The sequence below is a fragment of the Varroa jacobsoni genome, unplaced genomic scaffold (assembly GCF_002532875.2).
Source record: "Varroa jacobsoni isolate VJ856 unplaced genomic scaffold, vjacob_1.0 scaffold_1318, whole genome shotgun sequence".
In the NCBI taxonomy this organism is placed as follows: Eukaryota; Metazoa; Arthropoda; class Arachnida; order Mesostigmata; family Varroidae; genus Varroa; species Varroa jacobsoni.
In genome coordinates, this window is record NW_019214220.1 from 297,625 (window position 1) to 311,449 (window position 13,825).

Here is a 13,825-nt window from a genome sequence, read left to right on the forward strand (position 1 = left end):
CGAAGTAAAGCTATATACTTTTAAAAAACGCTATATTCAAGTTGAAACAAGGAGAGCGTCTGCTTTTAAGGGTGTTAGTTAGTAATACGTTAGATAGATGATTTAAATGCCGAAGCACGTTTTGTATGCATAGCGTTGGAACATGCCAGATTATCAGGCCTAAACAAAGGGACAGAATCTGATGCGACAGATAACACCGATATATTGTTTAAGTTGCTTTATTGACTCTGTAAAGTTGTAACTCTCTATTGCGTTCTAGCAGTCAGCCTGCTCATCAGTGAGGTACATTAGTTAATTTAATCTTGACTGATTTAGCGTAGCAAAGCTCAGAAGGGTACCACACTAATACAATGGAACGCATTTACCACAATCGATGTTCGTCAGCGGTACGGCTATACGGACGGCGATAGACCACGATTTGCTCGTGTGTTTCAAGACAGAATTCCCAAAGTTGCTTCTGTTATTGTTGCAGTTAAAGGTATTGTTTATCCACTGCTACGCTCTGTGCTAGACTGCACCGGTGGCAGAAACCGTTCAGTTGTACTCGATTTGGCGAACGCATTTGCCCACCGTTCGACATAGGTTGTTTGCCTCGCTGGCCTTCATGTGTCCACGGTGGAAAATTAGAGGCTCATTCACGCAGCCACTCACGTCAGATGCTAAGGTTGTCGCGTAGAGAGTTATTAAGTAAATGTTCCAGTAAGGATAAGTTACGTATGCTGGTGAAATGATTGTAATAAGTAATGTACATGATGTCTCGCTTGAATAAGCCTGCATGACGTCATTAAATAACTTAACGTTACGTGTCTCGGTTGGACAGCACTCGAAACAATTTAGAAAAATATCGCTTGAAAAGAAAATCCAATGCACGACACAGCGTCAAGTGCATAGCGATATTACATCCACCATGTATGTAAGATAATTTAAATAAACTATATTATTCTTTCATAGTGTTTTTACATTTGTTTTTTTATTAAAGGTGGCATTATTGGGACAAAAGCACATAATTGTTGATCTGGATTTCAGGAGCAATTAGAAGGTGTCGGGTATTTCTTATTTTTTAGAGCTAAAAAGTGCTAATGACAAGCATCTAAAGTACCTCTGTTAAATTCAGCATCTACGCGAATTGAAGGTCGTATAAATCCGATTTCAATAGTACGTGTCTTAGCGTTTAAATATATTTATCATTGGGTATTGCAACTGAGCATTTATCTACTGGTCTTCATTGAGTCGCAGTACATACGGTACTCCTTATACAGGCTCGTTGATATATATTTCGTTGAATAGTATATTTTACCCTCTCGTCTACAGAACCCATTCCTAGCTGTTGTCTGGATATAACGATAGAAGTTCCGAGCCTTGCAAACGTGTCCACGTGAAAAGGCGCAAGCAAGCGTCTGACTAATATGCAATTGGTTCTAGTAAACGCGACCATTTTGACGTCAACCTACCGGCTATCTATCCATAGGTTTCCATAACAAAAGACGATGAACTTTCTGGCGATTCGCGACAGGATAACGCAGTCCCTTTCTCTGCAAACAGTTCTCACGTTGTTGAAGCTAACATCGAACGCCTTTTAACTTGTGTAGTGCTGTTCTCGGAAGGATAAGTTGATATTTATCCTGCTGAAAAAATATTTTGTACATAAAGCGGGCAAATAAGTTCAATGTTTCTCTCCGTTTTCCATAACGCTACTCCTAGGCGTCTTTTATTTGTGTGCGTAAAATACATTGTGTCTGCAGTTGTCAAGCATTTTATGGATAAATTAGGATAGATAAATGGATTAATAATATAATATTTAATGTATAAAGCAAGCATTGGCAATGCATAAAGCCGGGGTATTGTCAGGAGCTTAAAAAATAAAAGAGATGCGTCGTATTAGGTATCAAATACGCTTATATGTGGCCACACCTTTATCCCTTTTAATGGATGCGTCAAATACCAGCCAGGGCACATTTTTCCCTTAAGTCTACTGCAGACAATTTTTTCGCGATGGTAAAGGAGCATAGTTTATGTGACGTAACTAGAGTTTAGGAGGCTATCATTCGAGTTGGCCGGCTACTGGACTGTGGGGATGGCCGTACAGGTCGAGCTGGGTCAATCCAGCCGCTGGCAAACGTCCTACTTTTTTAGAGTGCCACAGGACGCTAGCCATCGAAGAACAGCGTTCGGAACAACGAACACTCCGCGTTGAGGGGGAAGACTGGTGACAACTTTTCCATTACCAGCTCAATATTTCACTTGAAGAAGCCCAACAGTCCGACTTTTCTTGGCGAGCTACTTTCGGATAAGCGAGGCTAGCCGACTAGAATTCGTTCGGTGAGTTGGCTGTCTATCTCGTAGCTTTTCTTTGACTAAGGCAAAGTTTCTTTTAAAGATACGCGAATCCAAGACGGATGATGCTAGCCACTGATCCATTCTGAATAGCCAAAGAAGAAGATGTAAAGGGAAGGATGTTGAAAAACATGGGACGATAGCAAAAATCATTGAGCAAAATGGCCCGTACTGCAGTGCGACCAACGGAGTGGCGACGACGGCAAACATTCCCTCCTTCTATTAAGGAAAAAAATAGAACGAATTATGGTATTTCGCAATGCGCTTCACTCGATGCTGTTAGACGATACGGATGCCAGCGCGAACGTAGTGACAACTACGCATTGACTCTACGTTACTAGTTAGGACGTCCACAGCCCCTAGGTCCTTTGATAAAAAAAACATTACATCATCGATTTTATTTTGACAGAAGTATACAAGAACAAGCGAATTCAATTATTTCCCTATCCTCTAGCTCATCAAAAAAAAAAAAAACGGAGCGTCACGACAACAAACATTTTCCTCGAAGTGATTTTCTATTGCTGACTAATTTTTTCTTATTTCAAAGGGTCTTAAGCCTACATTACTGGCCCCATTGAAAGGGCGTTATGATGCTTCCGAAAAGGCTGAGGTGAGAAAGCAGGCGCATCACGTAAAGTAGAACGTCACGATAAACCGCGTTATCCGCGATCGTGCTTCGCAGTGCACACTTTTTGCTAACAGAGCTTTTAGCGTACCGACTAAGGCGCTTAGCGAACCAGCATCCATAAGAGCACAGGTTGACGTTAAACTGCTCTTTCCCTTGATGTACTTTTTTCTCTGAGACAGTTTCGTCTGGGATACAGTCAGCGCTAAATTGCGTACATTCTTACTGCCTACTAAGGAAGCAAATAGAACGAATTGGAATATTTCGTAATGTACATCTCTCGGTGATGTGTATGTCTTTAGGTGTTACCATCGACACGGTTAGTAATTAAGCGACACGTCATCAGGAGCTGCCGCTCCCGCCTCCAATGCTACCGCCAGCTTTATTCTTATCGTACGATTAGCAACACCGACCTACGCTGGCTGTGCGGAATGGCTGGTCAAGTCCAATTGCCTTTTCCTGTCTGAGACAGAGATGACGCACCTCACGTTCAGTATCCGCATTCAATCTGGCGAGCAGCACTAGAAAGGCAACAGCAGCAGCAGCAGCTGCGGCAACTAGCCTTCTATTTGGGGCTAACACAGCGTTCCGGGACAGCGTAGGACGGGCAAAGGCCGATACATATTACACGGTTATGAGAGGTCGTATAAGGTATGCAGCACTGAAGACTGCGAAAAAGGCAGGTAGAAGCCGTTCGGAGATTTTGTGCAGTACGTCCCTTCGTCTAGATGCCAAGAAGAAGCATCGCTCTCTTCTTGTTTGTAACTGAGCGCTATAAAGGTGACATTGACTGTGTCTGCGATTGTCGTAACTGTTATGTGTCTGTTCACCTCTTGCTATACACAAAATGTCGGAAGCTGCCGTCTCGTCTCTCGAGCTCTGCTTTGCGGGACATGTGATGGAACTGCGCATAGCGTTAAGGGAAGACGGCTGATGGCATATCAGCGACGGTGGCGGTGATACGGGGTCGTCTAATCTCGTCCACAATGAGGTCTTTCATCCAAAAGCCAGTAGTCCATAGGTAGATTGCGCGTTAAGATTACCGTGTGACCTGTTTACCGCTGCAGTCATCTGTTCTCACTCACCACCGCCGGTGCTGGCGCTGAACGTTCGGCCATTAGCACCGTCACTACCATACATGTTTAGGTGAGTACATCTAACCGAGACTGCCCCTACTCTGAATCAGCTACTAAAACAAATAACCGTTCCCTGAAAATTCCCTGGCTGGGATTTCGGATCCTGCGTCAATTTCGTACAGCTAGTGTTAACTAGACTGCGGGAAATTACTCGGTTCTGCGGTGGCGACGCTGCCAGCCAGGAGAGGTATGACACTACCATTGGCACTGTACGTTGTTATCATGTAGATGCACAGACCTCCACAGGGTAACGTTCGCCCATGCATTACATGCACACACATATTCAGCAATTCCCTTTCAAGAGAGAAGAAGCCATCCGACAGGCCATGCAAGCCGTCAGTTCATCGTGTACTTAGGTGGCTGCTCCCTGGTGGCGCGATCTTCACCTGGCAACGAGACAGTCGGCTGAACTGTTTTAGCGTTACCAGCGATAAGAGAGACAGCATCAGAAACTGAGGCGATAGCAAAGTGATCTCGTATGGATCGTCCGACTGTCGTTTGGCTGAAGGGCCACAGACCCTGAGCGTGAACCCGGTCATGAAAGAACGAAGAATGTTAACGGAAATCTGATTGTATTCGAGCTGCGACTGAAGGAAATACTGAGTCGTGCCGATGACAGCAACAAGCGAAGCGCGATCGAGCGAAGCCAGGTAGAATAATTAAGTGGTAACGATTATGGGAATGCTGGACAACGCTGAGGATTACTTATGCCTCACTAAAAAGTAGCTGTCTCGTTTATCAACTACCTAGGCGCGTAAATTTTCCTCGAAAATTCAAGTATTTAAATGTGACATCTGGCGAAATCCATTGGTCCTCAGCAATGCCGCACTGAAACTTCTTTATTTTATCCAGATCCAATGTTATCGTCAAGTTTTCGAAATTCGTCCACATAGCTATCCTCGGTGGCAGTCTCAACTTCTAGTATAGAATATCGAACTACCAGTTCTACTATTACTACTCTCCTTTTTTATTGTAGGATACGAAGAGTGCGGACGTTATTGGCTTATCATATTGAGAAAATTATATTCACATTTGCTTTTGAACGTTAATTCCCTTATTTTGTCGGCTTTGATCAAAGCTAAAAGGGAATTATTGGCTGAAATTCCTCAACCAATAATTCGGTCCTGCTGTTCCTGCAGCCTTGCGAGTGCAGTGACCGTACGAAGCTATCGGGGTTCTGGAAACGTTACAAAGCTCTGGACAAGGCTGCAGCTGGTATTCAATTTTCAAACATAGGTCCACTTCTTTCTCGAACCGAATAGCTACGCATAGCTTTGTAGCATAGATACAGCTCCTTAATTTGCGTAGGGACGTTTTGGAGAGAGTCTTGCTATGGTACTATGTAATTAGAGCTGTACTGTTGCAAAGACACCATGCGCAAACAACCGTCGGAGGTAATCCTTGCCCGTGCAATTGGTCTTCGACGAACAAGTAGCAAAGGTAAAAAGGTACGGCGAATAATTTCAAAAACGACAGCGGTTAGCGTTAGCTGCCCGAGGATGGTAAGCACGCATTCGAAAAAACCGAAATTAGTAAGTCGACATCCAGCTAAGTGACACTGCCGCCATTGTCGTACAGGCAGCAACGATGTTTAGAGTTAGCACGATCGAACATATTCCAGCGGCAAGTTTACCCTGCCTGCCAACCGCTAAACTTCCGATTACACATGACAGTTGCAGATATGCACACCTTCTGCTGTATTAAGTTAGGTCGAATTATGTAACTGCAATGCTGAATGGGGCATGAATCGTACGGGGCTGCGTACATGTATGATAAGCATAAGCAGAAAAATCAGTCTCGAAATCTGTGTGGGTAACACTAATTATTTTTTAATTATATAACTACTTTGTTGTGCTGTCAACCCCTAATACCTAATATTAACGATTTTTTCATTCGATTGTTTCTAGTCGGTTTACCTACAGCAGACGAAGCAAATCTATGGCAATTTATCTATGTAGCGTTTTTCAAATAATCATTTAGCTATGAACAATGTTCAGACCGCCTTCTCATAGTGGATAATTAACTAGACTTCATAACTACAGTGCCTGCTGACAATAGCGGTATGAACGATAAACTCCGCATGGCGTTTATGTGCTTTATTAACAATCAGAGTCTCGAATTAGAACAAAAAGAAGATAGCTAGACATTAGTACCATGCACTTAATCTCTTATTAAAGTCTTTTATATGGTCATGCATACATACAGGAAAAAGCAAAGCTATATAGGACAAAGGCTGTATGGTACATGTTCAGATACATGTGAATTGCTAATTCGGTGCAATTCGCGGTACCGGATTTCCATTTTGATTCAGTTCCATTCACATTCATTTTGAAATAAAAGAACTAACCCGTTCTTGTACCCCGTCTGTAAAAAAAACTATCATTTTAAGGGCAAACTGGAAGCTTTACGTTGTTTGAAAGTAATGATACTAAATCGAACTTCGAGACTATATAGGCCGCTGCAATTCGGACATCCATGACAATGGATGTTGTCGATGTTAACTTTACAGGAAAACTAATAAGGTTAGATGGCCTCAAAGAAGGAATACGTATATGTGTGTATATGCTAAGCTGAACTGAAGTTTCGTTCAAACACAACAATACCTATATGAACCGCATAGCGGGTTATCATGATTACTAGATTGGGATTTATTATTGATATTTAATCATACCAAAATCATGCATAAGGTACAGCTTGTCGATATGCAACTACTTCATGTAGACTTATTATAGTGTTTCATCTTCCTAACTTGGCTGCCTAATATAAGTCATTATGAAGCGTTGCCTTCACTACGCACGATCATGGTCTCTAGAAAAATCGTATCTTCTTTTCAGTTTTATTAAATGATGGACTTCTTTGCACGATGTCATTAGGGTTTATGTAGACCAACCTTTTCGACATATACAGCTAATATAATGAATTGTAGTGGGCCTATTTGGGTCACTTAACAGAAGAGTCTTTTATGAACCTGCTGTTACATTTTTTCTTTCCGATGGCACCATACATATATAAAGAGAAAGAGAGAGACCCGAAGGGACGTCTTTGTCTGCAATAGGATTTTCTTTGCTTGCCAATTTGTGAGTACTTCCACTAGCAATGGTCGTTCGGATGCGTCGACCAGAACGAAAGTTCCAGGCACCGAGAAGAAGGGAGGGGCGAGAACCAGAGCGCTGGGTCAATAACAACGTCGAGCAAATGGTGCTGCTCCAAGTTATGTGTTGTAACAATGGAAGCTGGATGTTTGGTGGTGGGAAAAGGAACGGAGGAGTCAACTGCACAGAGGGGATTCAACGGAGCAGAAAAAGCTCCTTGTTACCCGCTTTCGCGCCAGACCATGTTAAACGGATCTCTGCGTGGACGGTCTCCCACTTAACCTCCCCCTAAGTCATTTACATCCACTTTATATCCTTTTCTCCCAGTTACGCATCTCTCTATTTCTATCGAGTGAAGTCCCAGACACCGAGGTCGATCCAATTACCACGCATTAGAGACTATGTTCCAAGACACTCAAATCATTCCCGATTTTGTGTTGGTCTTCCGTTATGTCACGCCCATCTCCTGACTTTCTTTCTCTCCTTGCCGCCTTCAGTGTACTGAACCGTCTTGAGCTGCTCAGGATGACTCGACTCGACCTCGTCAATAACGATCGGTGTCACCGAAGCAGTCTCGCAGACTGTGCAAGGGCTAACCAACTTAAGCACTACGTATACATGTAACTAGTGCATGATAATCAAAGAATCGTCGTCCAAACGTGAATGGTAATGTCTAAGCGAATTCTTGGTCTGAGGTAGCGACGGTAACAACATTCATATACACACTGTGGTGAAAACAACGTAGCAGCAGACAAATTTCGTGACCGCAAACAACGTTGACAGGCACGTTTCCGGAGTTCGTCGGACGCAATGCCGCACACATATAAGTACATATATCCATAGGGTATAAATATGTCAGCTAACAGCGGTAGCAAAGACATAAGGATCACCGCGATAGTGTTCGGCCCCTAGGCTGCTGCTACGATCGCCCCCCTCGTGCGTCTCTTATTTCTATGCAAATATACTTTTCATAGAAGAAGAACAAGAGTCGGACAAGCGAGACAGCGGCGAAGAAATGTCTCATCGTAACTAGTGGTGTACTATAATAATCTGCAACAGAAAAACAGAGAGGAGAAGGTATTGCCTGCTGTTTCTACATCAAATGAAAGAAACGGTCACAGGAAGATTGCTTGCGACAAAGTACAACTTACAACTTCTTTAGGATAGTATCCGATGCGATACACCCAGTGTTAGCATAATGCTCTCTGTTATGTGAACAAGGAGCATTGTCGAGGACAGTATCCCACGAGCACATAATACGTGGGTGTATGCTCTACACTTGTCAATTGCTCCAGAGAATGCAGCGTGTATTTGTTTTGTGTTTGGTTGTTTGTAATGTATAAAATATGTTTAAGATTAATATTACCACTATTAGGCTATAACATGTCGCGACCAGATAAAATAGTTCTTATTCGACTTTGGGCCAGCTAAAAGACAAAATACGACAAAGCGCGCAAATCTCTAAAGAGTAAATTGAGTTTCCTATTCAAATCCTAAATAATAGCGGTGCTAGCGGCAGGCAAACCGGCCGATCAGAGAACAACCTAAGCCAACTTTGGGTTTTTTCGCGCTCCGCTGTTGCCGCTGTTAAGCTTTCGAATTCGCGTACTGGTTGTGACTGCCGGCCGCAATGTCTTCCGCTTTAAGCAGATAGAAACTCACGGCGTCCAACAATTTTAGACCACCGTTCGAGTCGGTTCTTCTTACTTTGTTCCTCACCAACAACAGCTACTACTATTACCGCTCCGTGCGTCGCGCAGGTGGTTGACTTTAGAAAACCATCTGATTTTTGTGAGACTTGAGTAACAGCGTGGCAGGCGCAGAGTGAAGTGAAGGGAAGTTGGAACACGCGGAAAAAAGATAGGCTTGATACAAGGGATGAACACGCAAGTAAGGATGCAGACGGCGGTGGCAGTTGCATACAGTTGGTACGATTGTGCCGCAGCTGCTGTTCCTGTTGTTACCATGTGCACAAAATGGACACAGTCAAAGCAGGAGATCAAGCCATGAAGTCGCTTCTTCCCAACGTTTGACTGCCTAATCCTTCGTCGATTCTTTTTGCCTCTTTGCGCCGCAGCAACGGCGCCAAGGGGAATCCTACTGGTGACAATACCTACCATCCATATCACGAAGGACTACAGCCCCGTACTTCCCCACAGTACGTCTCCATTCATGTATACACAACGTACATCTAACCGTGAACCTAACAGTTATTGGAGAGTAAGCACCACATCCAAGCTGCGTCTATCCTCTTGACTCCTCGATAGATCATCGACGAGCGGTTTCTGCAAAATACAGAGCCCTACGAAAGGAAGCAGCGAACGAGTCTACAGTACTTCTATTTCAACTACGCATAGGAAATCGCGACAATATGCGAGAATGTGGCTGCGTTTGGAAGGAAAACTCTAACAGACGTTATGATGAAAAGACAGACTGAATTGATACTGACTGTGATCCTTTATTACGATTACTAAAGCGATTCGCGTCTTATGTCCGGAACTGCTTTACGGCCGGCAATATTACAGCGGATGACATTATGTACCGCCACTACTGCTACATCAGTGAGATACCCGTGCAAAGTTTTGAAGTTGTTTCGAGTCATTGTCCGCGGTCAACTGTCAGAAAATTTTCCATTCTTTCTATATTCCCCGTTTTTAAGCGGAAATGTGTCCTATTTGTATTCGTACAGGTGTCGATGGGTCTTGGATTATAGGTTTGAACTTTGTGACTTGCCGGAGTCTGACGAACAGCTTAACCTGTAGACTACCGAGGACGTAGAAGAACCTCAAAAAATTTATTATCGTTATCATTAGCTGTACCACCGCCGCTTCTAGAATCGGCCTCTTATTAGGTATTTGACCAATGTTGCTAGACAAATAAATGACAGACAGTGGAATCTAGTCCATTCAGTCTATTTTGCACCTTCGTGTTTTTCCACCCACCTCCGTCCTCATGTTTATCGAAATGATCTGCTCTTGTACAGTCGTCGAATTTCACGTACGTGTAGTATCACTGTAAGGAAGTGTTACGTGGAGCAAGAAAAAGAGCGATATTTCGATTTTATATAACGTTATACACATATTTGTCGAAATGCGTTTGTATAGATGGGCTAAGTCACGTCGACCTGCTTCGATTTTCCTAGCAGTCAGCGTCTACTGGACTCTGTACCCATATGCTTATATACAGCCATGACAGTTCACGTCTAGGGTGTCAGTGGTAGCATGACGCACTTCTCTGACTTTATTCAACCATTGTAATTCCGAAGTAATGACGAAGAGACCTACTCGAATACGATGAGCTTTCAAATTCGTACCAGCTGGCTGTTGGCCGGGTGGTTGCTCCTCGTTGGACGAGTGCTTCCCGCTGATCGACCGTCTTCAGTGGTTGTCTCAGTGGGTCGTTTTGTCGAGAGATTGCCAAGCGGCTCCTGCTTTTGTCACGCGTGCCAAGGCTATTCGTTGCCTCCACAGCCTCCGGTCCCCAGAGGACGCTGTCGTTTAAGAGGCGTCGCTGTTGGCGGAGACTGCTGTGAGGAGCAGAGCGCCGGCAGCGTCATGTTAAGACTGCTCGACTGCTTGAATGGGTTCCCAGCTAACTGCACGCACGCACCCAACCGACAGACAAACGACCAACGAATGTGGGCAGTGTTTTAGTGGAAACGGTGCAAATTGCCAGCATTACATTAATTGCATCGTGCTTTTCTAGCCTCTCAAGGCTGTGCCTATCGTTGGCATCGCAACCGGCTGGCGGCATACTTCTTCTTCTGACAGCAATAAAGGAACGGTTATAGAGAGGCTACCTAGCCAGTGACCAGGTCGCCAAGCGGCCGAACAGGATGACCGGTAGGAAGCAAGAGTACGCCAGCAACCTGCACGGTAGTGTTCACCGGCAAAAAAAACAAGCGAGGGTTTCAGCAGCGGGAACAGCGATTCGGAAAGGGAAAAATCCTAAAGAGCCGTGACGCTGATCTAGGCAGCTAACAGTGCGCCAAACGCCAGGCATCGATGAAACATTTGCCCTGGTAGTTGTTGCTGTTTTTCTATCTTGTTTCCTTTACCTGCCACTTTAGCTTTTCGCTCCTTGCCGTTTATTAAGAGGGCATGCGCAGAAGAGCAGAATCACCGCCACCTACTTTCAGGGTGCAGTCAACGAAGGCGGCTAGGCCAGATTAATTTTGTTCGGCAGAAACAAAATAGGTTCCTAATCGAGTCCCTGGTGGAACCATTGCTGGCGATGCAGGATAATGACTTTCTCGTTTCCAAGGCCCTGTATCGTGGACCAGGAATGACGATAAAACACAATGCGCGAAGATGTGACGAGAACATAGGTAAGAGTTTACAGAAGTTTATGAGAGTATTAGTTATTGCCTTTGTTTTTTTCTAGATGACAAAAAAGCATAACGGCGTCAATTTTCGGATCTTTAGCAGAATAAGATTCGCCTTCATTACACATCCGTTGTTATAATATTTAATCAGACTTAATAATAAAAGAGAACTAACATATCAGGGTATTAAAATACCCGTAGGAAATAATATTATTCACTATATATGCGCAGAAGTAAGTCCTCATTGGCATGCAGATCCGTATACTGTGTCCAGCGTGGAATCGTATCATAGATTCCAATTTATATATATATTATTTCAACGTGTAAACGAAATGCCTTTTTGTATCTCCGTCGCTTTGTGCAATGACCCTTTGCATATATGATTATACATGCGAGCACATTTGTAATCATGGTATTAGGGTTGCCAAAGATTCATGGTGCCATGCTCATGGTGATGGTAAATAGGGCCTTTACGACATCCGGTGCTTCTATGCCTGGCAATGTCGATCCAACGGATGGTCAGGACTTAGGCGAAGTACCTAAAACAACGGATTCCTAATCCGGACCTTCGAAAAACAGGGCTCGCCACTTTCTAGACTTGAATTGGCTCACAAGGCCAGCCAAATTGCAATAACTGACTCAGTCGGTAACTTAGTGAGCCCGTAAGTGAGTCAGTGACTTCGGCCATTTCTGCCAGGTGATCTCTTTTCGAGCCTGTCGCCGGCAGCGTGTAAGCCAGTGGATATGCAGCGCAGTCTCTACCGACCTTCAAGATTCAGTCCCGAAACGAAGCAGTAGTGCGCTCTACTTACTCTCGCCATTGTCCACAATCACGACCGACTGGAATACTTTTGGAATGGCTGCTGTGTTGTAGGGTCTCGAGAAGATCTGAAGATAGACGAACCACGACGAAAGCGTAGGGTAAAATTAGATTCGAGCAAAAGATAGTTTAAATCCCAACGGTTGCTGAAGGACTGAAACGATGAAACGCGCTAGAACGACATTCCGAAAAACTACTTTTAAGCAACAAAACAATACACTTCACTAAACATCAACATGGAGTCCACCCAAACACCAGCTCTCCGTTTATTGCCGCATTAACTTATCGTTCGTCTTTACCACTTGATTCATAGAGACCTGTTTCCTGTTTCTGCCAAGTAACATCGATCCTTCACAGTAACAGAGCAATCAATAGGCTTGCTCATATTTGCTTGGAAATCAAAGCGCGCGTACTCAGATATCCATGTAACGGAAGCTACCATGCTCACTTTACAGGTGAGACATCTCCTGATTTATTCTCGTGTTTATCATCTCTCATGTTTATTCTCGTTGGGTCCCGTAACAGACAACGCTCACGTGTATACATATAGCCTGTATGTGGTTTAACGAATACTTGTCGGCTTGCGTATATATATATGTATATATACACATATGCTTTCTATTGGGCGACATCTCGAAGCGGACAGCATTGACGATCGTAGCAGCAATCTCAGACAGTAGCGCTCCACGAATCCGCTATGCCGGTGACTAATATCAATGCCAGACGCAGTGGGATGGTGGATATAAAAATTATATTCTATTTCTGATCAATAATCGTCTGTTATGTCTGCAGTGGTTCACCTTTGTTTCAAGCTGCCCTTAATCCGGCTTGCTACTCGAGTCGCTGTCGGAAGTCCACATTTACCGGGTCTTCCCGCAGCTTCTTTCTCGGCCCACGCTTTTCAATAACAACAATATTCGATGCCGCTACAGGCGCTATTTTCCTGATAATACAGGAAAACAGACTGTCAATGACGTTTAACTGCCAATTAGTTTACCTTCCGTTGCGAATTTTGCTGGCCGAACTGCGCCGACAGCCGCCACTGCAAGTGCGCTGAAGGAGCAGTGATAACGATAGAGGAAAGAAAATGGAAACCACAATGAAGGTTTCGGATCCGCGATCCCGAAGCTGGAGTTCGGTCGGTGTTGCCCAGCGGCCAGAGGCCTTTGGACGGCACTCGAAGACGCACGAAGACAAGCAGGGAGCCACCCGCTGGCCATCGTATTTATTATACATACACTACCATTCCCTGGAGAATATTCTGCTAATTGGATAAGTCGAGCAAATCGCGCAGTAGCTAGTCGACTTCTTTCGACATGGTTGTAGCACCACAATATCTTTGGCACTGCTACTGTCGTTATTACATCCCGCCGTCATAGGCCGCGATCTATTATCGCAACAGCTACCGTCTTCTTCATTGCTGCCTATATGCACACTTTGAAATACGCTCTCCAGAAGTCCGTAATTCCTGTGCCCTTGGTAATTATATTGATT

At 44.1% G+C, this 13,825-nt stretch overlaps 1 long non-coding RNA gene across 1 annotated transcript; it reads right to left on the reverse strand.

Moving 5' to 3' along the window:
* Window positions 1-222: 222 nt before the first annotated feature.
* Window positions 223-2,388, reverse strand: LOC147752327 (uncharacterized). Its single transcript, XR_015314364.1, has 3 exons — window positions 1,912-2,388; window positions 1,452-1,625; window positions 223-659 (listed from the first exon to the last, which is right to left on the reverse strand). It is a non-coding gene; the product is annotated as an uncharacterized LOC147752327 (long non-coding RNA).
* Window positions 2,389-13,825: the final 11,437 nt, after the last annotated feature.